General features: G+C 40.2%; 1 pseudogene; it reads left to right on the top strand.

Moving 5' to 3' along the window:
* The first annotated feature begins 19,521 nt into the window (after window positions 1-19,521).
* Window positions 19,522-20,253, top strand: LOC137146734 (NADH dehydrogenase [ubiquinone] 1 beta subcomplex subunit 8, mitochondrial pseudogene; annotated as a pseudogene).
* Window positions 20,254-22,968: the final 2,715 nt, after the last annotated feature.

The raw sequence follows: 22,968 nt of genomic DNA, 5'->3' as shown, positions 1-22,968 counted from the left end.
GTGCTGTGTGCCTTACAGAATGAAGAGAAGGTCATGGTCCCTGACCAAAATAGCTCACAATTGTAGAATATTGGTCTCACTCTCAGTGCTAAGAGATGCGTGATCAACTGGCAGCGTAGCTGGATGTGTCAGAATTGTATGGGTATAGCACGTGAACAGTCTTTCTATAGTGGAGATTATGCCTAATATCAGAGGTGAGGCATATTAGCTGGACTGTGTGCAGAAGTTTTCAGTGGTCCAGTTGCCCTTGTACTCAACTTGTCCTGTAGATAAACAGAGGATTTCAATCACAGGGTACAGTACCTTTCATAAATTATGGATTTTCATGTTTTTTGAATGTTTGGAAAAAAAATTGAAGGGTGCAGATCTTGGCTATCACTTAAAGCACCCCGATATGCCCTAATAGATAAATCAAACACCAAGGACCAACTTCACAGCTGGGGTGTCTCATTGTGGATTGTAGAAGTGTCTGTTTTTACAAATAAAGGTTTAGTATGCAGCCAAGTTTTCAAAGGTAGTGTTTTGTGTAGCTGTTACAAAATTTCAGTTTTACTGATGTAAATCAAAGTGTGGGAACACCATTGCTCCATTGCTGTGGTTCTACATGGGTGTAACAGAGAAAGTGTTGGCCCACTGTATCTGCTTTAGCTGGGGATGTAGTTTTTTCTCTGCTAGACTGTGTCAGCATCTATTCTGTGTGAGCATCTATTCTGCATGTGTGAGCAGAAGAAAGAGATTTTTTAAAAGGCAAATATTTACACAGTGTAGCAACTACATAGTGCTGGTGTCAAGTGAAAAAAGCCTGAGAAATTGATGCCATAGATTCTGGCTGTTTTCAAATGGCATTTAATTTATCTGGGCTATAAAAAGGAACTCATTTTAATTTTAGAAACAAAGCTGTATAAGTTGAAAGCACTAGATTTTTTTTCTTTTTGAGTGCAATACAAATAGCTTTTGAATCCCACAGTCTGGTAACAATTAGGCAGTGGTCCTTTTTTATTTTGCTGGAGTATGAAAATAATAAAAATAGATGATAAATGAGGCTTCTGTGTGAGCCAAAAGTTATTTTGCAACAGCTGCATTCTTACCAATGGATGTTAATTCTATCAGTTCTTTTTACAACTTGCTACGAATATCTCGCAGGTGGTAAAAATGCATCTCAGTGTCTTGCACAGGGAGAGAATTCTGTGCGATGTTTTCAACTTCAACTCTTCATTTCTTACAGTTACATCTTAAAGGAAGCAAAACTTAAGTTTCCTTTAAGAGGAGGGATTAATTTAATCACCAGTACAATGACCCTTATTACCAGAGTATACATTCTACTTTGGGGACTTTTTATAAAGAAACCAAAATCAGGAGAAACTTTTCCAGGAGAACAATTTGGGGTTCATTAGAAAAAAAAGAACAAAAAAACAAAACAAACAAACAAAAAAAGAGGCTAATATTTTCAACAGTTGGGTGTCTTAATTGATTTGGTGCAATAATAGTAATGCACTTTTTCCTAACATGGTTGCTAAGGCTCAGTCTTGTGGGTTTTCCAAACACAGAGTTTTCAGTGACTTTAATGGAAGTATCATGCATGGAAGGCTCATAGAATTGGACCCCAAGTTATTACTGTCATTCTCAGTAGTTCAAATGGTATTCAACCTGCAGTCTGATGCTCCATTTAAAAAACAAATAAAAGATATAATATGTCACCTTTTATCAGCCAGCTGCTGGAAAAATGCATGGTTTTCACTAGCTCTTTTGTATGAATGTTTAATGGAAACAATTTGAAATGCTAAATAGCAGAGTGGAATTAATGTCTGGAATTCAAAAGAAAAACACTCTAGGGTTTTCTTTTTAACTTTGATGTATGTTGGAATAAAGTCAATTTACTTATTATTAACTATTTAGAAAATACAACTATTAACATTACAGTCTGCTAAAATGGTTGTTTTTAAGTTGGCATGATTTGGGGATTTATTTAAAGCACTCAATAATTTGGAAATCCTGTTCTGCCATTTTCCATCATATAATGATTCCATTTGGATAACCTTCCATTGGTTCCCTCTTTAGATTAAACCAATATTTTTAGTTTTATTGTGCAGATTTGGTTTTCTTTGCTCTGTTAAAAATGTCTAATCTATTCAAAATAATGAACTATCTGAGCTAACAATAGGATGAAAATTATTTTAATGAGGTCATTAAATGTCATTTTAAAGTCCCAACCACAACATTTGCTCCATGTTTTTCTTCCTTCTGATTCATTAGCAAATACCACAGCAACTAAACTGAACTAGGGAGGGAGAGGTGAGTGTCTAATTTTGAAACATACCCAGATGCTTATCTTCAGAATGGCAGATGGGAAATATTATAGCACTGATGTAGATCAGGGGTTCTCAAGCTGGGAAGATGCAGAAGCTCTGGAAACTGTAGGATTCACTGACTTTCTGCTCCTGGATCTCTGCAATTTGTGGTTCAGGCTCTTGCAATGGCCTCTGGTGTTTCCCTGTTTTCAGGAGGAGGACTTCCCAGCTCTGCCTCTTCCCACGCCAGTACTAGGAGCGGTCCTGTTTTTAGCTACACCCCCTCCCTTCATTCTTCCAGGTCACCTCAAGAATGTGCAGAACTGAGATCTGAGGCTCAACGCAGGGTGGGGGCCAAAATCCGGGAGCTAAAAGCTAGGATCTGAGGCAAAAAAAATGGGACTAGAACTTGAGTGCTGACATGAAAACAGAGCAAGGGACCCAGACAGGGGCTGAAGAAGAAAGAAGCAAAGGAGAGCTGGGGTTGAAGTGGGCATTTGGGAAAGGATGATGAAAAGAGAGGGGGAGAGAAAATAGTGGGAGATTGGGAGAATTTGGGAGAGAGAAAAACAGAGAAGGATGAAGTAGAGAAGGAGAAATAGAAAGGAATTAAAATAATCTGTTTTAGGGGGTCACTGCTTTTGGAAAAATATTAAAGGGTCTTTGGCCCAAGAATTTGAAAATTATTTCTTTTAACAGTAGGCATGTCAGCTCTGAAACACACACCTAAAGCTCCAAACCTGGCACATTCACTTCTAAATTTGTCCTGCTGGTGAACTAATAATGTATTGTCCCTTCATTGTTCGAACCAAATCTTCTGAGAGTCTAACAAAATAGAAAACTAGATCCAAGAATGTCAAGCAATTTAGTTTGCTCTGGTATCTGCATGTGGGGATGGAGGGCAGTTAGTAGGCCCATGGGGTCATATCTTCAAAGGCATATCAAACCACTTTTCTCTGGGGGGAGGAAGCAAATGGCACCTATTCTAGTGAAAGTGGGGGAAATGGTATCTCACGCATCTCTCTCGCTGCCAGGGTGAAAAGGGGGAGGGTTTCTCCACTGGTTAAAAACCAAATCATATGAGAAAGTTGCAGATCACTGACTTCCATTTCACACAACATGTATGAATATTACAATCCAGCAATCATAAACCTGTCATAGCTTTTTTAAATATACTTCTAATTAAATTAATTTTATGGTAGAAAAGAGAGATGTCTAATTAAAGACATATTTTTGTATTTAGAAGCTTTGGGAGGACAGTAAAGCATACTGCATGTATTTTCATCAAATCCCAAAGGACTTTGTTCAGGGATACAGTACCTGCAATTCCAGTTTGAGAGCTTTGTCAAGGTTCCAACATTTTTGATGAATTGCAAATGGAAGACAGAACCCTTGAAACAGATCTGCATAGCATATAATTGACTCCAGACAGCCTGCTCAAAACTTTATTTAATTTTTGTTCTTCCTGGGATTCAGCTGTTATACCTGCACATAGGCCAAATGTTGCACGTTCATGAATTCACTAGTGGAGGAAATCTAGGAGAGGAGATTAGGTCACCTTAATGTGGATCTTTCTGTTTCATGTGATTGTTGTCTTGCTTTATATCTTGGTCAAAATATCAAAGCTGGCTGCAGCTGAAACCTTGAAAATACAAAGCAATCAAAGCCACCATTGTAAGGAGAGAGCAAAAGCAATTTTTTACTGGTGATATACATGAATGATGAAAAGAGAGATTCTTTTTGGTCTAGGTGTTTTTTCCATACAGTGCTTAGACAACTTCTTAAAAGAATATGAAGAACATATTGGCTACAATAGTTTTAATCAAAGAGAGTGTTAGTTAGATTCAGTCTGTCTTTCCAGGGGAGACTTTAGCAGCCCAATTCAGGGATTTGTGGTATACTGACATCCCACCTGCCAGATCTGAGTTCTTGTTGAAATTGTTCTTGGGAACTGTTAGTGTTTAAAGCTAATTAACAATATTAAAGTCTGTTCACTAGCCATTTAACTCTATAGTTTATTACAAGTAGGAAAATGAGAATTATATTGAGACCAATCAATGACCTATCTAGTTTCGTGTCATGTTTCCACCACTGACAATGATGAATGCTTTTGTTTAGAAGAAATTATTAACTTCCCCCTAATTCACTTAATTGTAAAAACCATGGCAGCAGGATTGATGATGGGAGAATTCATTGTGCATTTGGCTATTTTTTTTTAATGTACTATACCTTTAAGTGTCAATTTATTATTTTAGCCTGTCTGAAGAAGCAATCCCTGTGACTTAGTTCCTGATGGCTTCTATTACAGAGAGTGTCACTCTCCAGAAAGATTTTATATTTGGTCATTCCTCCTTTCATCTAAGTCATTCAGACTCAAAAGTCTTGTTTGTTCTTTGTCTATGGAAAGATATAACAGGTGCATTCCTTCCTGTCCCCAGTTGGCATCCATCTTTTATTCTGAATTATTCCTCTACCTGGATGCCTCAAAAAAGCACAATGTTCATTTGGATGGGGAAATAGAAAACTAAAGTCTAGTCTACACTGCAGAGGTAGGTCAATGGAATGCAGCTTCTGTAGACCACATAATGTATGCGTCTTCACTGGCTGCTCAGTTCCATTGACATAAGTCACATGAAAATTCGACGTAATAAAACCACTTCCACAAGAGGCGTAGCACTGAAATCAAATTGTTTGGGTCGAATGAGCAGCAATGTAGGCAGAGCTCAGCGTAATTCAATGTAATTGGCCTCCATGAGTTATCCCACAATGCTCTGCTGTGACCACTCTGCACATTAACACTCTTCCTGAACACGGCCACATACACAGGAAACAGCCCCTCCCCTCAAGCCCCAAGAAATGTTGAATTCCCATTTCCTGTTTTGTCAGCATGGAGAGAGCTTGCCAGCAGAACTGATCATGGCAACTGCATGCCCCAAACACGCTCCAGCCTGGAGTCAACCTGGGGTCTTGGATCTCATCGGTCTGTGGGGTGAAGAGTCTGTTCTGGCTCAGCTCCGAGCCAGCAAAAGGCATTTAGATTTTTACACAAAGATATTGAGTGGCATGTTGGAAAAGGGGCACAAGAGGGACGTGCAGCAGTGCCACATTAAAATCAAAGAGCTGAGGTAGGCATATCAGAAAACTCGGGAGGCAAACTGTCGTTCTGGCTTGTCACCAAAGACATGCCGTTTTTATGAGGAGCTGCATGCAATTCTTGGCGGTGACCCCCACCACTGTACCATCATGCAGCATAGATAACTCAGGGGAATCCAGGATGAATGAGGAGGATTATGTGGATGAGAAGGAGGAGGAAAACAGGGGCCAGGCGACTGTGGAATCCATTCTCCCTGAAAGCCAGGAGCTGTTTGTAACCCCAGAACAGCTCAGCCGGACACGGGACACCATGAGCGACTGAGATGCCAGGAAAGGCACATCTGGTGAGTATGTACTGCAAATCTCATTCCTGTGGTTATCCTCCCAGTTCAGCTTTGTCTCATAGTGGGGTGGAAAAAAAGAGTGCGATGGTGTGGATGGGCTTCCTCATTGTTAGTTCACTTAAGCAAGGGGTTCCCCCCCCCCGGAAAAGAATGTTTATGTGCACAGGGATGCTCTGAGAATCCTCCATGGATATCTCCAGGAAACTTTCATTTAGGTTCTCTGATCCTTTGCAGAAGCTTATGGGGGAAAGCAGCGTTATTTCTTCCACTGCGATAGGGCACTTTCCCCCACCACTTTCTTATTAATTGGGCAGGCATCATCACGGAACACAGCATAGCAGCATAAGGGCCAGGCCTGTACGCAGAAACTTGCAGTAAATCCTCCCTTTCCACCTCTGTTACCCTCAGGACACTGATACAACTCATGGTCACCTAGGGAAGATGGTGCAAATTTTGTAGTACCCACTCCATACAATCGGTTTTATTTCCTCTGCCATGGGAGGTTTTTTGGGGTACATAAACTGCAAGTTACAAGACAGCATGTGACTGCGATGGGTCTTAGGGGTCGCAAGAGGGGTGCCCATGTATGGTTTCGCCCACAGGAATTTCACCACCATCCCCCACACATACTCTGTACCGCCTTTTTAAAAAACAATTTTTGGGAGGTTCAGGGGAGCGCAACAATCCTGCTGATTTGGAAACTATGGACTTATGCAGTATTCACTATAGGTATTTCCCTGAAATGGATGTACCAGCCCCTTACTTACCATGGCTGGAATGGCACTACGACCTCTGCAATAGGTAAAGATTGGTATGCGGGTCTGCCATTCCCTTGGGAATATAAAAGGGAGTTCTTTTTACATTGTAACATTGCTTTTCATCCATGGGGCCAGCTAACAATGGATACCTTGCACTTTGCTTGCCTTTCAGTGGACAGGGCAGCCTTCAGCTCAGCATCTAATACTCCCACTGACCACCTGTCCCAGATTAGAAGGTGAAAAAACCCCTCAGGATGAAATTTTCACCGACATAATGAACACCTCCACGGCTGCTGACACAGAGCTAAGAGCCTGGAGGATTTCATTATCAGAGAAAATGAACATGGACATGGAGAACAGGAAGGCAGTCCAAGAACGTGAGCATGCAACATAGGATGAGATGCTGTGCATAATGAGGGATCTGTCGGACATATTGAGGCATTTGGTTGAGCTTCAAGGAGAGCAGCGGGTGAAACCAATTGGCTACCATTACTGAAGCTTCAGGCTAAAGTAGCCCTATGGCTCCTTTATCCTGCTCTGCAGTGTGGAAATGGTCAGTGGATTTGCACTGGTTCCACTGATGTCAAGGACCTCTGTGGCTGTAGAGGCAGAGCTTAGTAGCACCACTGCAGTTGAGGTTCCCCGACACTGCCCATTATAATGCAGGATCTGATTTCAGTGTCTTATAACTTTGCCAAACTTCAACAGTTTGGGCTGAAATTTTCCTTGCCAGATGCCTGCCTCAGACTTAATTTTATTGGAAAGTCTTAGCAAAAATGGTTAAGCCCTTTTTCAGAACAAGGTTAGAGGAAAATATGTTGATTTGCCCATGTAAAAAAAAGAATATTTTGACTGCTTCTCTTTCAGAGACTTGAAATTTGGCAGATGGGTAACCAAAGTGTCAGGAACGTACCATCTCTGTGAAAATCAGCCCAAATCACTGTCTTACAAAGTCACTGACTTACAAAAAAACTTTCAAAATACAGTACTGTGGTTTGAGTTTTTCATATAATGCATGGGTTAAAACTTTAATAGAGGGAACAGGCTATTTCTGACTTTCATTTTATTTATTACCAGTGCAACATTGATTTCAATTTATTTAGTGTAACAAAAATAGCAACTTTCTACCCAGGGGACGTTAGTTTTATGTTCTGGAAAACTTGGTGCATTTTTGCAACATCTGAATCCATTTCACAGTAACATACTCAAATGTCTCTCCGTCAAAAGTTCCCAGATAAAACTGGAAAATTAACAAATAGCAAGTGTGTGTCTGCCACTGCTCTTATCTACGCTAGAATTAGAGAGAACTTCTCAAACCTAAGCATCTGCAAGGAAGAGAAATTTTTTTTCATTTCTTTAACATTCTGTATATTCAATCATAAAAAATTTGAAATGTTCCCTTGGGTATAGGGCTGGAGTGTTTTCACCAGGTATAGCTGGAAAATAACATGTTTTTTTGCACTTGCCCCATGTGGATATTATTTTTAGCGGTTGGTACTGTAAATTAAAATAATAGTCTGAATAAAAACATATGGCAGCCAGGGACTCAACAGATCTCATATGACCAAAATCCTGTGATTAACTCATCTCATTGTGCCTAAGTACTGGAATGCAAGTACAGCCAAATTGAGTTCTCAGATACCTATGTATAACTAAGTCCGAAAGAGTTGTGTATGTATAAGGTCCATAATGTAACAATTTACAAGTGATTAGAGATAACACAACTACACACATGTGCAGACATATGTGATGCCAGACACAACAAGACGTGAATTACCTTGTTATTGCAAGTCTGATTTTTTACATTACTTTAACAAAATGTTTTCCAAGGTTTAATTTCTGCTATGTACCATTTCTATGTTCAGAAGAGATTAAACCTAATGCTGCAACAACCTGAAAAAGAATCGCCAGCTAAACCACAAAGACTGACTCAGAAATAAGCAAATCACAAAAAACCTGGGAAGCCAAAACTCATGTCTAGACTTGTGGGTAAAACTAAGCAAAATAAAAAGTAATGTTGTTCAATATTTGTTATTTATCTCAACTTAGAACATGGACACAGTGCTTGTTCTCTAAGTACCTTTAACAACCAATTAAAAATATAAACTGCTAAGACAAAGCAAAAAGGAAAGAGAAAAACAAAAAACAGTGCAATAGCAAACCAACAACTTTCTTCCATATAAAAGAAATCAATCCAAAAAATCATTTCACCAGCTTCATTCCTGCAAGAAAATAATGAAAACCCAGATCCCCACTTAAACTTCCGAAACTTCATCCGTCCCCAAACACCTGCCTAAGTAGATTATTATAGCATGCTCTAAAATCAATCCATCTCTAAATTGAAGTACATATGTAGGTTCTTTTTGCTCCTTTTTTTTTTTTTTGGCCCTGCTTAAAGAGCATGCTACAGTAATTGCCATTAAACAAGTAATATTTGCCAGTAGTTACTACTCGAAAATATCTGAGCTACATTATTTATCTCCTATCTGGGGGAAAAAGGGGAGTATTTCAGATACCACTGTGAGATAACTGCTAGCAGATGTTAAGTTATTAATACTGACCATTGTATACATTTTAAAGTGAATTAATTCTTAACAGGTACCATATTAAATTAAAATATGAAATAATCAATATTGTACTCTCATGGATCAGAAAGAGATTTTCAAAATTATTATTACTAGTTAGCCTAAAATGGATATTATACAGAGACTGGGACACTGACCTTTTTTATTTCTCCCTCTCCCTCAAAAACAAACAAACAAAACTCTTCACATTAAGTCTGGCAGCATCTTCATCAGCACTTATAATAGGAGGTATTAAATACTGTTGGGAACACTCTGCTGCAAAATGCAGAAAGTTCAGGATTTACATCATTATACAGAAACCAGACTGGAGATCTGATAGAGCTGTAATGTGCCCATACAACATACACAGCTCTCACACCCTTCTGAGCCTGCTGCCACCTTGCCATTCTCCCTTCCCACCCCTTCAATGCTACTGGCCAATCACAGCCATCGATGAAAACCGAAAAATCTATGGTCATGTGAGATTGGGCATAAAAACCCTAATTCAGGACTGCTGCTTTGCTGCACTTTACTAGCAACTGCCAGCATCAGGAATAGCTGTCATAGCTAGTCTTTTCCCTGCTCAGGAGGGCCAGCAGCAGGAGGAGAAAAAAATCTGAGTGGGGTTCAGGAGGAGCAGGTTTAAAGAGCTGATCCTGCAGCACCTGAGGAGATTCTGGTGCCTACCTCCAGGGCTCAGGAGGTCGAAGGCACCCCCTGATGTCCAGCAGGAGTAGTATCAGACACCCAGGAGGAGAAGCAAGAAATTAATCACAGGGCTCCGAGATGTGTTTGATTCAAGGTCCTATGCAAAATTATGGCTTCTGCATGGAGGATGATCTGCTTATTTCAATACAAGCAAAGCACACAATAGGAGATGGGCAGTCTTCTTATGAAGACCTACATGAAATTCGGTAAGTGCTATACATTTTGGCGTCACTTTTAAAAAAAAATAAATCTATTTCTTTAGGCTGTGGGTGGGGCTTTGGCTGTATGAAGAGCAACGGAGAGTGCCACCGCCATTTATTTATCCAAAGCAGTCTCCGAACCAAACTCCTGTTATATTAGGCCCAGATTTTCAGCAAATTACTTAATCCTGTGTTTAAATTCTTTGATGAATAGAGATGGACTTCTGAATCAGGACCATATTGAACACTAACGTAAAATTCATTAGAACAAAAGCTGAATGAGGTGGGCATTTTTCCACTACGTTATAGAAAATTCTCACTGCTCAAACTGCATTTATTTTACCACTTAATAATATGAGGCAAGAGAGACTGGAATAAGGCATTTTGATTCAAAGATGTAAAAGAAAGATGTGATGTATACAGTGCCACTGAAGAACATTTGCAGTGAATTACATCAAGTTTCTGAACTTCTGTCCACCCTGCTCAAGCAGAATTTATGTCAATGAGGTGATGAGTGAACAGCAATGAATCAGAGAAAAAGAATGGGAAAAAATCCAGCTTCTCCCAGAATGCTTTTTCATAGCTTTAAAAACTAACCATGCTAACACTGAGGATTGTGATTGTGCTAGCACCTCTTCTTATAACATATTCCGTATGTTTAGTGGAAGTCTGTCAACATTTCCATTATATATTTCTTTTTATGGTACAGTAAGAATTTGCTCTAAGCTGCAATTTCATATACAGGGTCCTTGCACAGTAGATAGGATGTCTCTAAAATAAACCATGTGATCATTTAAAAAATGTACAAGTGTTCAGTTCCAGTTCCCAAAGTTCACTAGTTTATGATCATTATACTGTAAATCAAAAAGGGCTTTAGCATTTTGGACTAAAATCCCAAACTGGCAAATTGGTCTAATTATTTTTCAGTATATGGAATCCTGTGTCTACAAGACTTTGTTAATACCATAAAATGAGAAATCCTAAAATGTGTGGCAAACTCCCCTACATTGCACTTAACATCTCAATTGGCATCTTCTTTCTTGTACTCTAATAACATTTGATATGGAAGCCATTATGGAAACAAATGTGAAAGCCTTTGTTGTTTTTGCCTTGACACTTTTCTGACTTTATCTACACTTTAAATGAATGTTTATCAGTCACTCTCTTCCCTTATAATAGTACAAAAAGCAAGTACTGTTGTGTAAAATTAAAACAACAGATTTTAAACATCTGTATTTTGTATTCTACAGCCCTTATTGATTACCATGTAATTGTGAACATTTTAAAATGCATACATCATCACATCTTTGATTAGCCAGAATGGCTTCAAAAAACCTTTTTGGTGGGGGTGGGTGGGTAACGAGTTCTTTGATAGAAAATGCAAGAATGAACTAACCCCATACTCTTGTGCAAAGGACAAAGCAGTACCATTACTTATGGGAGGATTTGGATTAAGAGCTGTTGAGTCATCACCCTGTGAATGCTATAGCTTGGCCACCCTTCCATCAATTGTACTGACGCTGAACCTACAGTTTTTCTTAAAGTGAGCTGGGTTAGTGTTGCAGTAGCACATCATCAATGAGGAAGATGAGCCTTTTGCTCACTCTACTACATAAATGGCTGCATAGAAATGAAATGATATAATAGACTCTTTTTTTAAATGATGGTGTTCAGCCAGGGTAACCCAGCAAAGGGTTTGACCTACCTGTCTCGGGAACATGTGCATGTTACCAAAATATGTGGTTTAGCAGCAGGAAGTTTGGTTACTCATGGATGCAATTTAATGTGAACTCATTTCCAAGAGTGAATTACTGCATCTGCCGATCTTCATGTCTAATACTGCAACCTCCTTCCTGTATCTTTCTAAAGTGCTGGACCTTGCAGGAGTGACATCACTGAAAATGGTGCCATTGTTAAATTACACACCAGCAGATGGATAACTCAGTGCACAGGGACAGCTAATGATTCCTAAACAGAACAAACTCTTCTCTTCCTGGTTCTGTAGATTTAGAGGCACGCTTTCAAATGGGCCTTTAAAATGCACCCTGCTGAATACACATTTGCAAATACACATTCTTTCATGCAGAAAACCTTGTAATTGCAGGTGCAAACCTGAATTTGGGTCTGTATTTGGGCCTCTAAACTGTACCCAGTGAACTTGCTAATACACAATCTTGGATGCAGATAATTCTGTAGTTTCATCTGCAAACCTGTATTTGTGACTGCATGCACAAGTGCCTGTTTCTTCAGGCAAATATGCATTTTTGTGTGCAGGTGTGGTAAGGTGTGTATATAAACAGGTGGCCTCCCAAATTTTGCAGGCATATTTCTGAGTCCTGGGGAAATGTGGTCCTCAGTATATAGCACTCCTGCTACTGAATATTTTCACTCATTCTGGATAAAATTGTGTCCTTAAGCATCCTGCTGTGCTATGTGAGGAGAAGAAGTCAGGAGGAGCAGGAGCTCCTATAGGAATTCTTGCTGTGTCCCTGGATTATGGGCGGTTTCCCAGGAGGATATCCATTCTATTAACCTTTGAAAGGGTGCAGTGTGTGGTCAATTTGTACTAGCAAGCATAGAGGCATAGTTCTTGTCCCAGATGCTCCTCATTTTGGGTGGTTAGTGCTGGGACTAGCCTGGAGCAGCCTTCATGCTGAGGGAGAACGAGGAATGTGATTTTAGCTTGTACTGTCACAAAGGTGCAAAAAGACACACCTTCCACCCGCATGGGCACCTGAGCAGGGCCAGCCAGCATCTGGCCCTAAGCCTTAAAAGTGATTCATTTCTATTTTTTTAAAAGGGGTTTACATCCACACATACTCAAACAATTAGGGATGAATAATGAGGTATAAAGCTGACATAAGATCCCGGTAAGAAAACAATTAGTTCATTGAGCTGCCACGTTATCCTGGATGCAGTGCAGATGACAATAGATCTGGGATTCAGAATTATTTCTTCCAGAAATGCCATAATTTTTTCACTGTTAGCTGTCTTAGCAATAAAGTGCAGCAAAATATATGAGCAGGGTTACTAATCATGGGCTTGTCTTCACTTACCTTGCAGATTCGGCGGCAGTCGACTGGAGTTATGCAAGCTATGCAAAAAACGTGCATAACTCCCGTCGACTTCTCTGCTTCTGTTCTGTGTGCCTTCTTCACTGCACTGTGCCACTTGAGAAGGTGGTCTTAATACGTCGATTTCTGGATCGACTGAGCAGGTCTTCACTGACCACTCAGTCGATCCAGAGAAGTCGATCTGACGGTGGTGAATTTGCTGCCGTCAGTGAAGACATAGCCCATGCTACAGCAAAAAGTTCCATTACCTAACAGTTACATTGGAATGGCACTGCAAAACAAAACATTATGAATGCACATTGCATGCTGCATGTCTATAGTCATTACTGTTACAAGACGTATCAGCATTCAGGGAACAGCTGAATATTTTGACAGGTCTAGGCTAGCTCATAAGAAACAAAACTTTTACGTACTGACTGTAACCAACAGCCCTCCATTGAATTACTCATTGAGGCAGATGCTTAAGCACTGAAGAAGCAGCTGCTTGCAAATGGCATAGCCATACATAGGATTCCATCCGGTGGGGAAGCCTCACTGCCTCTTTGGTTCACAAGGGCCCCAATAAAACAGAAACTCTGACCATGAACTCGGTTTCCTGTTCCGTATCTATGACTGAGACTGAAGCACTCACTTATTTCTCCTTCCTTTTTGGAGCTCTCATCTCCATGACCTTGGAGGAGAGAGGGAAATAGCGAAGATCAGCAGTGCGTACCCCCACTCCCTCCAGGGCTCCTGTTCTGCAAAGGAGTAGATATGAAAAAAATTGCAATAGGTAATTCAACTAGCTCTGGTGAGTGGTATAAACAAAAAGCTCTTTGGTGCTAAGGTGACAAGAAGCGCATGAGGACTTAGATACAGTATTATATACACAGAGAGACTATAAGTGAAAGGCAACTGAGCTGCAAAAATATAAATTCACAAAAGTTCTCTGACTGTGGCACAATGTGACCCAGGAAAGCTTAAATGAAATTGTTTGATTCTATACAATTAATAACAAAATAAAAACCTTAAAATCAGATATCAAAATGCTTGAGTTTTGGAAAGCCATTGCTAGGAAGAAGTTTTGCTTTAAAAGCAATTTATATTTGCTTAAGTATAACTGTAAGTCTGTGGATGCCCTTAAGAAAAGGAATCCAGAACATTAAAAATCTCTTGAGTTTTTCATCAAAGCAACTGATTTCCTCTTCTCTCCAGCCCAGGTTAAAGTATCTATAATAAAGAAATAAGAGTGAGCTAAGCAAAGTAGTTCTTGCACTGTTTCCTTGAGTAATGTTGAACTCTAATTTCCCATCCCAGATTAAGCTATTCCCAGACAGATTCAGATCTCTAAATAAGTGTTAAAATAAACAGGTACTCTTCAGTAGTTTGGCTGGGGTTGAACTGGGTCCCTTCTTCCCCAGGCTGCTCGCAGCTGGGATCAGAGTGAAGGAAGAGTGCTCAGCTCTAGTGGAGAAGAATATCTCGTCGTATTCGGAGTGACCCCCAAATTTTGTCTGACCCACAGCAGTGTTGACGAACTCCAGAGGGAATTTGAAGGAGAGAATGACATTTCAGTTGAAATCAAAAATGTAAACCAAAGGACAACCCTGTCCCCACTCCCAATGCAGGTTGAAAGCCACAATGTAGGAATCTGCATCAAGTAGGTTTCATTTCTGCTTCAATCTGGCCTCAGCAGTTTGAGTTCAATGTAAACACAAATGTATAGTAGTTTAATCTGAACAGTTCCCTGGGTTTCCTGCCTTTTGCCTTACTCAAGGCACACATTGACGAGGTGTGCAGTAGATTTATTGTTCTTCAAACTACAATCTAACAGATTTCCCTGGTTTGTCTTGATAGCTATTCAGCCTGGAACGCTGCTAAACATTCCCACTGTAGTTTCCCACCCTAACATATTTGTGATCAGACACGCCTCTCTGAGTTTTACTCTCTCATAGGCCTATTTTTTAGGGAAAGAAAAGCTCTAGCACTAGGTGGATTTTTCCAAGCTGTCAAAAACCCACTGTCCAGATGTCCTCTTCAAACTTCTCTCTTTTTCCCTAACTTTCAAGGATAACCTGTGTTTTATGTGGCAAGGGAATTAAGGCTGAAAGCTTTTAGTTGCCTCAGCGTATAGAAAAGTAAGAGAGAAATCTGATTAACTGTATGTAACTCTCCACTCTTTAATACCAGCTACTGTGACAATCAATTCTAGTTTATAAAGTGATCTTATTGTTTCACTTTGCTATCAACTACCCAGTTAAACCAAAGAACAAATTAAGTGTAAATATGACAATGCTCCCTTTTTTAGTGCAAAGTATCCCTGAACTTGGGTCATTCTTTTCTTAAAAGAGAAAGCAAAATGTGTTTGTCATTCATTCCACCTACAAGACAGGTTGAATGAAATCTTGTTACCTGACAGTTTTTGAGACAGCCACCAAAGATATTACAGTTAGAGGAGAGTGAACAGCTGATGCAGACATAAAACCAGGGACAAAATCTTGTCTTTTTTTATTCCAATAAGGGGTGTCAGTGCAGGTGGCTGAGTCAAATGGGAATGTTGTGAATGTGAGACATGGAAGTACCTGATGGGGGAGGTATTCAGAGGAAATGGAAAGGAGGCAAGGAACTGCCACTTGAGAACAGAGAGTGAAAAGGTGGGCAATGTAGACTAGGGTGACCAGATGGCAGGTGTGAAAAATCGGGAGGGGGAGTGGAGGCAGTAATAGGCACTATACGACAAAGTCCCAAATATCATGACTGCCCCTATAAAATCGGGACACCTGGTCACCCTAATGAAGACAATGCCAAAGCCTATTATATCAGAATATTTTCCCTAATATTAAGATAAGATGTTTCCTTTTTTTAATTTCACCACATCATGCCTAGTTTCAGTACTCCAGCGGGCAGATCTTCATCTGACCAACTTCCACAGTTCCTTCAAGTCAATGAGTCTATGACAATTTACACCAGTTGAGCTCCATGACATGGTGTCTTTCCATATGTGCCTAGAATTGCTTTGGCTTTTTGCTGTCATTTCATTCTGCAAACTCATGACTAATTTGCTTTCTAACATCAGAAGGAATTTCTGGTTTCCAGGTTTCTCCCTCCCACTGAGTTATGTGTGTTTTGGATTATACTAATACATATCACTGTCTTCCCTTTAGCTAGAAAAACATTGACTTTTAATTGAACCATCCTGGCTGGAGGACATGAGTTTTAATTAAAGAAAAAAGGTTCCCAAGCTAAAACAAGTTTTGCGAACCTCAGAAAAGTTACAGAGTTTCATAAAACATCAAACTCCCTGAGATTTGCCCCACCCTAAATTTTAAATCTTATGATACATTAGAGACATTCTAATTGCAAGGCACACAACAAAGGCCAGATGCTCATCTTCCTATGTAAAACCATGCAGAATAGGAGACATAAGCCCAGTTATGCATCCCCGGTTGAGTTAGAACTTTGTCTCTGAATGATGGGGCTTGGTAGCAGAACAATATGGCTGTAGAGTAGGGCCATCCCAGTTGCTAGAGAAGGCAGTATTCTGCTGGGATAACAGCTCCATCTCAACCATCCACACTCTTCTCTCCAACTTCAAGTTTCCTGCTCTTGTTCCTCAGGTGATACTATTGGCTGGCCCCCATCATCCACTCATTCATACAATTTCCATGGTATATAAAACCCACAAAGGGCTGGAATTGCTGCTACGCTGAGAAGGGAACATGCTGTGATAGCAGACTGTTGGATACCATAATACAATAGTCAACAATAACTAAATTTAATTGTAAAAGACACAACACTTGCTTCTTCAGAGTTAACTGGGCCACTGGGAAGCCTCAGGTCCAAAAAGTTAGTTTCCTGTACTGCTCAGTCAGTTCTACTATTCCCAGTGGAGGGAATGGCTCCAATTAATATTCAAACAATAGATTCCCTTCTAAACTAGGAAGAATGGTGTCACTTACGGTTGCTAGCAATTTCCAGCTCTGCCAAGTGACGTTGTGTGAGGGAATTTCAGGTACGAAAAAGCCAAGTCTACCAGGCTCATTTTTAGTCCTGTTTTTAGTCAGATCCACATATTTCAGCTTTTAGCCAGAGCACGACTTGAATGCCCATAAGTGAGCACTCACATGGCCAAGTTAAACATAAACATACAGGTTTCCCAGTCAGATAAATTACTCTTTTCCAACCCCCTTCAAAATAAGAGGAAGCTGCTAAAATTTGTTTTTGATTTGTTTGTTAAGAAAATAAAGGGAACTTTGAAATGAAAAGTTGTTTTGAATGAAAAAAAACCCAAAATGTTTCATTTAGGAAATGCCAAAATTAAGTGTTGAATTTTTTTCAGAGTTTTTTAGTTGTTTTTTTTTAAATGAAACAATTTGGTGAAACAACGTGCTTAAATCCCATTGAAGTCAACCTGATTTAATCATCCATTTAAAGTTAAGCACATTTCTTAAGTGCTTTTCTGAATAGGGTTGATTTGTTGAATCAGGGCCACATTTAGTAATAATTAAGTACTATTCAGCGAATAATTATTACTCCTTGTTAATATGAGTTGCAAAATCAAGCCCCAAATAAACATGAACTATAATATAGGGTAAATCCTGAAGTCCTTATGGTATTCTACTCAATCCTTATGCAGGCAAAATTCATCGAAATCTAATTTGACATACTCAAATAGTGCTGATAGGAAATAAAGTTTTCACCATATTGATTTATTTATTGGTAATGTTTGTTTCATGTGAGTTCATAAAGAGGAGCATTGTACTAATATTCTTCTAATCCTGTTTATCACAATGAAACATTTATTACTCAGAAACGTATCGGTTGTCACCTCTCTTGAAATATTGACCTGTGAAATATTGCTATAACTATCATCCACTTTAACAACTATTCCTCTTCTCTATGCTATACCTTCAGTAGAGCTAATATAATAAAATGTTTTCTTAGAGTGAATTGGAAATAAGATTCTTAGAGTGAGTTGGAAAACTGTCTCAGAGAGAATTACATCTGTGTTTCAAGTTAATTTTATATCCAGCAGACCCACACTTGATGTTACAGATTATATCATGTTTTAATTTCACCTTTATTTGTATGTCTACTTTACTAGAATGACAGTGGGGAAAAGACTCTGGTGTCTGAATAGGCAAGCCTAATTAACTTCCTTTAAAAAGATTAGATCTGCCCTAAGCAAAACATGAGTGATGCTGTATTGTTAAACTTAGTTTTCTCTTTGATTGCTAGAGTTACAGTGTACAAAATATTATTTTGCTAGACAGTATTAAGGTATTTAAAATTTCAGATTTGTATTTTACAGACACTACTTTTATATCCTGCTAATTTTATCTGGTATAATAATTCAGTGTTTCTGATAGTGAGCACTTTAGTGGTTTTTGAAAGACCAGATCCTTAGTCCTTGATCCTGCAATGAACTACACACCGAGGAACACATGTGCTCACCTTTAGTCCCATTGAAGTCAATGAAGCTATTTGTCGTGTATAAGAAAGCCTGCAGTTGACCCAAAGTGCTTGCTGACAGTTATTTCCTTAGGCAATTTTCTGACTGTATTGGTTTAAATCCCAGGCTGTTATACACCTGGGAAAACTAGGGAAAGCATTTCCTATATTGCTTTGGGAGCCTAATTTAAGATTAACCAAAGATTGTGAGAGAGATGACTTTGATGTGGTCTGCATTGTCCACTGGTGGATGAACAGGATAGATAGTCAGTGCTGCACAGGTTGTAGTTTTGCAATGTATGTGTCCATTGCCTTAAAAATCAAATTCCCTGCACATCAAAAGTGTCTTTTTGAGCAGTTACTATATGTCAACACTTCTCAGTCAAGTGATGTTTGCTCTTTTTAAATATATTGTGGCAAATGGCTGGCTTCACCCTAGTGGGTCTTGCGCTTCTGCCTCTTGTAGTGGGCCAGGGCATCACCAGTTACCCCATCTCCCCAGGGAGGGGGGTAGGGACCCAGGCCCGCCCGCTCCTCTGGGTCCCAGCCCAGGGGCCCTATGAGTAGCAACTATGTGCCGGTGGCACAGTACTCACAGCTACAGTCTTTCCCCTGGGCTAATTCCCCCCCCTCAGTCCTTCTGGCTTCTCAGGACTTGCTTCCTTGCTGCCTGGGCTGGGCTTCCTTACCCAGGCCCCTGTGCCTGGGGGAGTATCTCAGTCCTGCCAGGGGCAAATTTCCCCCCTCTCTCAGGACTCCTCTGCTCTTCCACTCAACACTTTATCTTTTCTGCTCCTCCACACAACTCTGCATGCTTCTTTGCTCTTTCACACAGCATGGCACACCTACTCCTCCAGCTTGCACATGGTCTGTCTGGAGCAGAGGGTTTTTATCAGGCACCTGGCTGGGCCTTAATTGTTCTCAGGTGCTTCTAATTGCCCTCTTATGACTCTGCTAAGCTGCTGGGAACAGAGCCCTGCGCATTCTAGGGCTTACATACCTCCCTTTGGGAGGGAGGGCAGGGCAGGCTCCGGCAGCTGTGTGCGCTCCGTTGCTGAGCTGATGGTGGCGGCGCGCGGTGCCCACTGGCTGCGGGCGGTGACCCTGCTGCGTGCGGCGGGAGCCTGGGCAGCTTCGGACTTGCCCAAGGACTTGTTGTCTGGACCTTACTCCAGGACACCAGAGGAAAGGGTAGCTGCTGCTAAGAAATACAACATGAGGGTGGAGGACTATGAGCCATATCCAGATGACGGCGTGTGGTATGGTGATTATCCCAAACTTCCTGACTGATCTCAACACGAGAGAGACCTGTGGTATCAGTGGGACTCCCAAAGTCTGAGATAAAACTGGGGCGAGCCAATGCACTGGGACTTCAACATGTTTGTCCAGACCCGTGTTGACATGTCCCCCACCGTGGTACCCTTTCACATCGTATGGAAAAAGACATTACTCATGTTTGGCGTCCTAATATTTTTGGTGTGGCTTGCAGAAAAGTACCCATGCTACATGGCTGTGGGACTGAAGCAGTATCCTTACAATAACCTATACCTGGAGCATGGGGGTGATCCCAACAAAAAGCCCCCAGAAGTGAAGAACTATGAAATCTGAAAGATGCGTGGAAATGCAGCTCTCCTCCTGGGACGTTTATACTGGGGGACCTCTATAGTGTTCACTGCAGGATGTACTAACACTTGTTCTCTTAGACATTTACTCTTAATGAAATATATTATAGGTAAAAACAAACAAAAAATCCACTCTCCTACTGCCCTCTGCCCTTGCTATCTATATCTATATCTATATATGTGAAAAGCACAAGATGGAATCAATGAAAACAACTTGGTGTAGCCAGTGCAGTTTCCAATCTGTTGATTTAGAAAGGCAGGACAGAAGAAAAATAAATAACATATTTTGAAAATCTTCAGAATGCAATCGCTATAATCAAAAAAGTTGTAGCTATATATTCTGGCATGTGATTACACTAAACATGTTGTTTGGTTAAACATACTGGGTCAGTACCAAATTGTGGTGATTCAACAGGATGGATAGCATAAGTAAAAGCAGTGCCAGGTTTAATGTCAGTGAAATGGATTTTTATAACATAACTAGAATAATGAGCATGATACACTGCTGTGTAACGCTATTGAAATTAATGGGGTAATGCAGTGCCGAATGAGCCCCATCTATTCTAATCTATATACTGGTTTCTATAATAGGGTGGCCTGCCCTTTTAAGGATCAGAGGCCTGGGGCCACTGAGCCCTGTAAACTGATCAGATGCAGCTGAGGAGAGGACAGTAGTAGTTCCTCCAGGTGGGAAGCCCTGGAAGTTGTGACTGGATAGAAAGTCCCAGCTAGAAGTCAGTTGTTTGGACAGTAAAGAGAGGCTGGAGACAAGAGCTAGAAAAGACTGATTTAGGAATGGCTGATAATTGTGCCAAGCGGTTGAGGAAGGTGAACAAGCTTGTAAGATTTCTTGACTGAATCTCTCTAAGTTTACGAAGTACTTCATGGCACTCTTATCTAGCTGTTGAAATCTCCTGGCCTCTCACCTAGTTCCAGCCCCTCACTCTATTCTTCAGTTCACAGCTGTTGCTTGCAGTTGGTTCATTTCTTTTTCAGTCTCTAAAGGTCTCCTCCAGATTGAGGCCTTTCTGAGCAGTAAGTTTCTCATTTTAAAGACTGGATCTGTTTATCAAGCAGTGAGATAAACAGGCCTAACAGATCAGCTGAGAAAATTAATTTGGCAGGCTCCATTGTGAGACTTGCAGCTTTATCTGCCCATTTTTCAGATGTTATCAGCTGCCAGAGCAATGTACAGAGTAGCAATTGAAAGTACATACCATACTTTGCATATTACTTAATGTTGCATCATATCTCTTTTCATGATAAACAGAATGCTAAAAATATGTTTTGGGTGGTACAATCCATCAGCAGTTAATTTAGCCAAGAGAATACGTTGAAACGGAATGAAAATGTATAAGAAGATTTGCTAAAGCAGACAGATGCAAGTTATTAAATGCTACTTGTCACAAGCTTGAACTCTTCATGAGAATGCAGTAAAGCATGAGAAAAGCCAGGAACGTGACGAACTGACCTGCAAACACTAAAATCTGATCACCAGTACATTTTCCCTTCTCTAGCTATATATAGTGTGTACGTGTTTGAAAGCTGTTATGAATTGCTCAACATCTAGAATGTATCTGACTAAAAATATGTCTACAATTGGAGCTGGAGGAGCGATTCCCAGCTCACGTAAACATACTTACTCTAGCTCTTGTTGAATTAGTGTGTTAAAAAACTAATTAGTAGTATATCCGGGATAGCATGGGCAGCAGCGGCGTCTACTAACAGCCCTGAGTCAAATCCTCCTGAATCTTATGGGTACATACTCTGCACAGCTAGTCCACGCCACCAGTTACCACTGTCCATGCTTCCCCAGCAATGTTACTATTTTTAACAGGCTAGCTCAATGAGAACTGGTGCAAGCGTGTCTACTCAAGCTGAGAGTCACATCCCCAGCTCCAATTGTACATATAGCCTAAAGATCTTGACAGCTAGTTGCCTGCACCTAGGCTGTGAATAAAAGGGAAAATCATAGAGAACATGTGAACAACTCCTGGAAACCAAACATTTCTCTAATGTGTCCTTTACAATTTTGTCTGTTGCCTTTGATGATTATAGTTACTTCAGTATTTTTAGTATTTCCTTCAATTAATTACTACAGGGAACTTCTAGGGATTATTTCACATAATGAAAAAATATCTCGTTATCCAAAGCAAAGGGAACATTTAAAGTTAACTGTCTTTATGCAACTTAATAAATTTTAATTGTGAACTAAACATTCTTAGCAAATAGAAGTGATTGAATTATTCACCCTTTCTAGTTGTCAAATCCCAACAACAATCACAAGTTAAATCCTTACAGAAATCTATAGATGGGATTCTAAATATCAGTCATTTTAAATGCCAGAGGGAGTTTGTGATTTTCCAGGATAATATTTCTGGGCATGATTGAATTCAAAATGGAAATGGAAAAAAGTACCTCCGTTAAGGGAGGGATGTGAGGCTTGAGCAGAATGGGTCTGTTTGAGGAGACAGAGATGGAGTTTATTACAGACCAATCTAGTTGGGAGGAATCTTGAGTAGGACCAAGCCTGCAGGGAGCAGTGTTGCCAACCTCAAGCATTCAAACATCATGCGTCAGGTCTCCAAAATCACGGTTGGCTTCAATTCTGAGATTTTTGGGAAATCTTATTTGCCTCCTCGTGTTAGCGCATTTCGGGTTCACATTTTCATGTTTCTCTGATAGCTGAGATTCTTAGGTAATAAATAACCTGATTCCAACAGCAAGGGCTTTAAGAAAAACACCAAATATGCATGCAAGAGTTGACAACTCTGAGAGAAAAGAAACCCAGGGAAGGACGACTTTATTTGTGGGAAGTAATTTGGGTAAATTTATTAGAACCCATGAAAAGGGATTGTGTCAGAGACTGTGGTGAGTAAAGTGGACC

The sequence above is a fragment of the Emydura macquarii genome, unplaced genomic scaffold (genome assembly GCF_026122565.2).
Source record: "Emydura macquarii macquarii isolate MOO-44397 ecotype Brisbane River unplaced genomic scaffold, CSIRO-AGI_Emac_v2 contig_476, whole genome shotgun sequence".
In the NCBI taxonomy this organism is placed as follows: domain Eukaryota; kingdom Metazoa; phylum Chordata; order Testudines; family Chelidae; genus Emydura; species Emydura macquarii.
The sequence above is the reverse complement of the archived record's forward strand: the minus strand, read 5'-3'. Positions and strand labels throughout refer to the sequence as shown.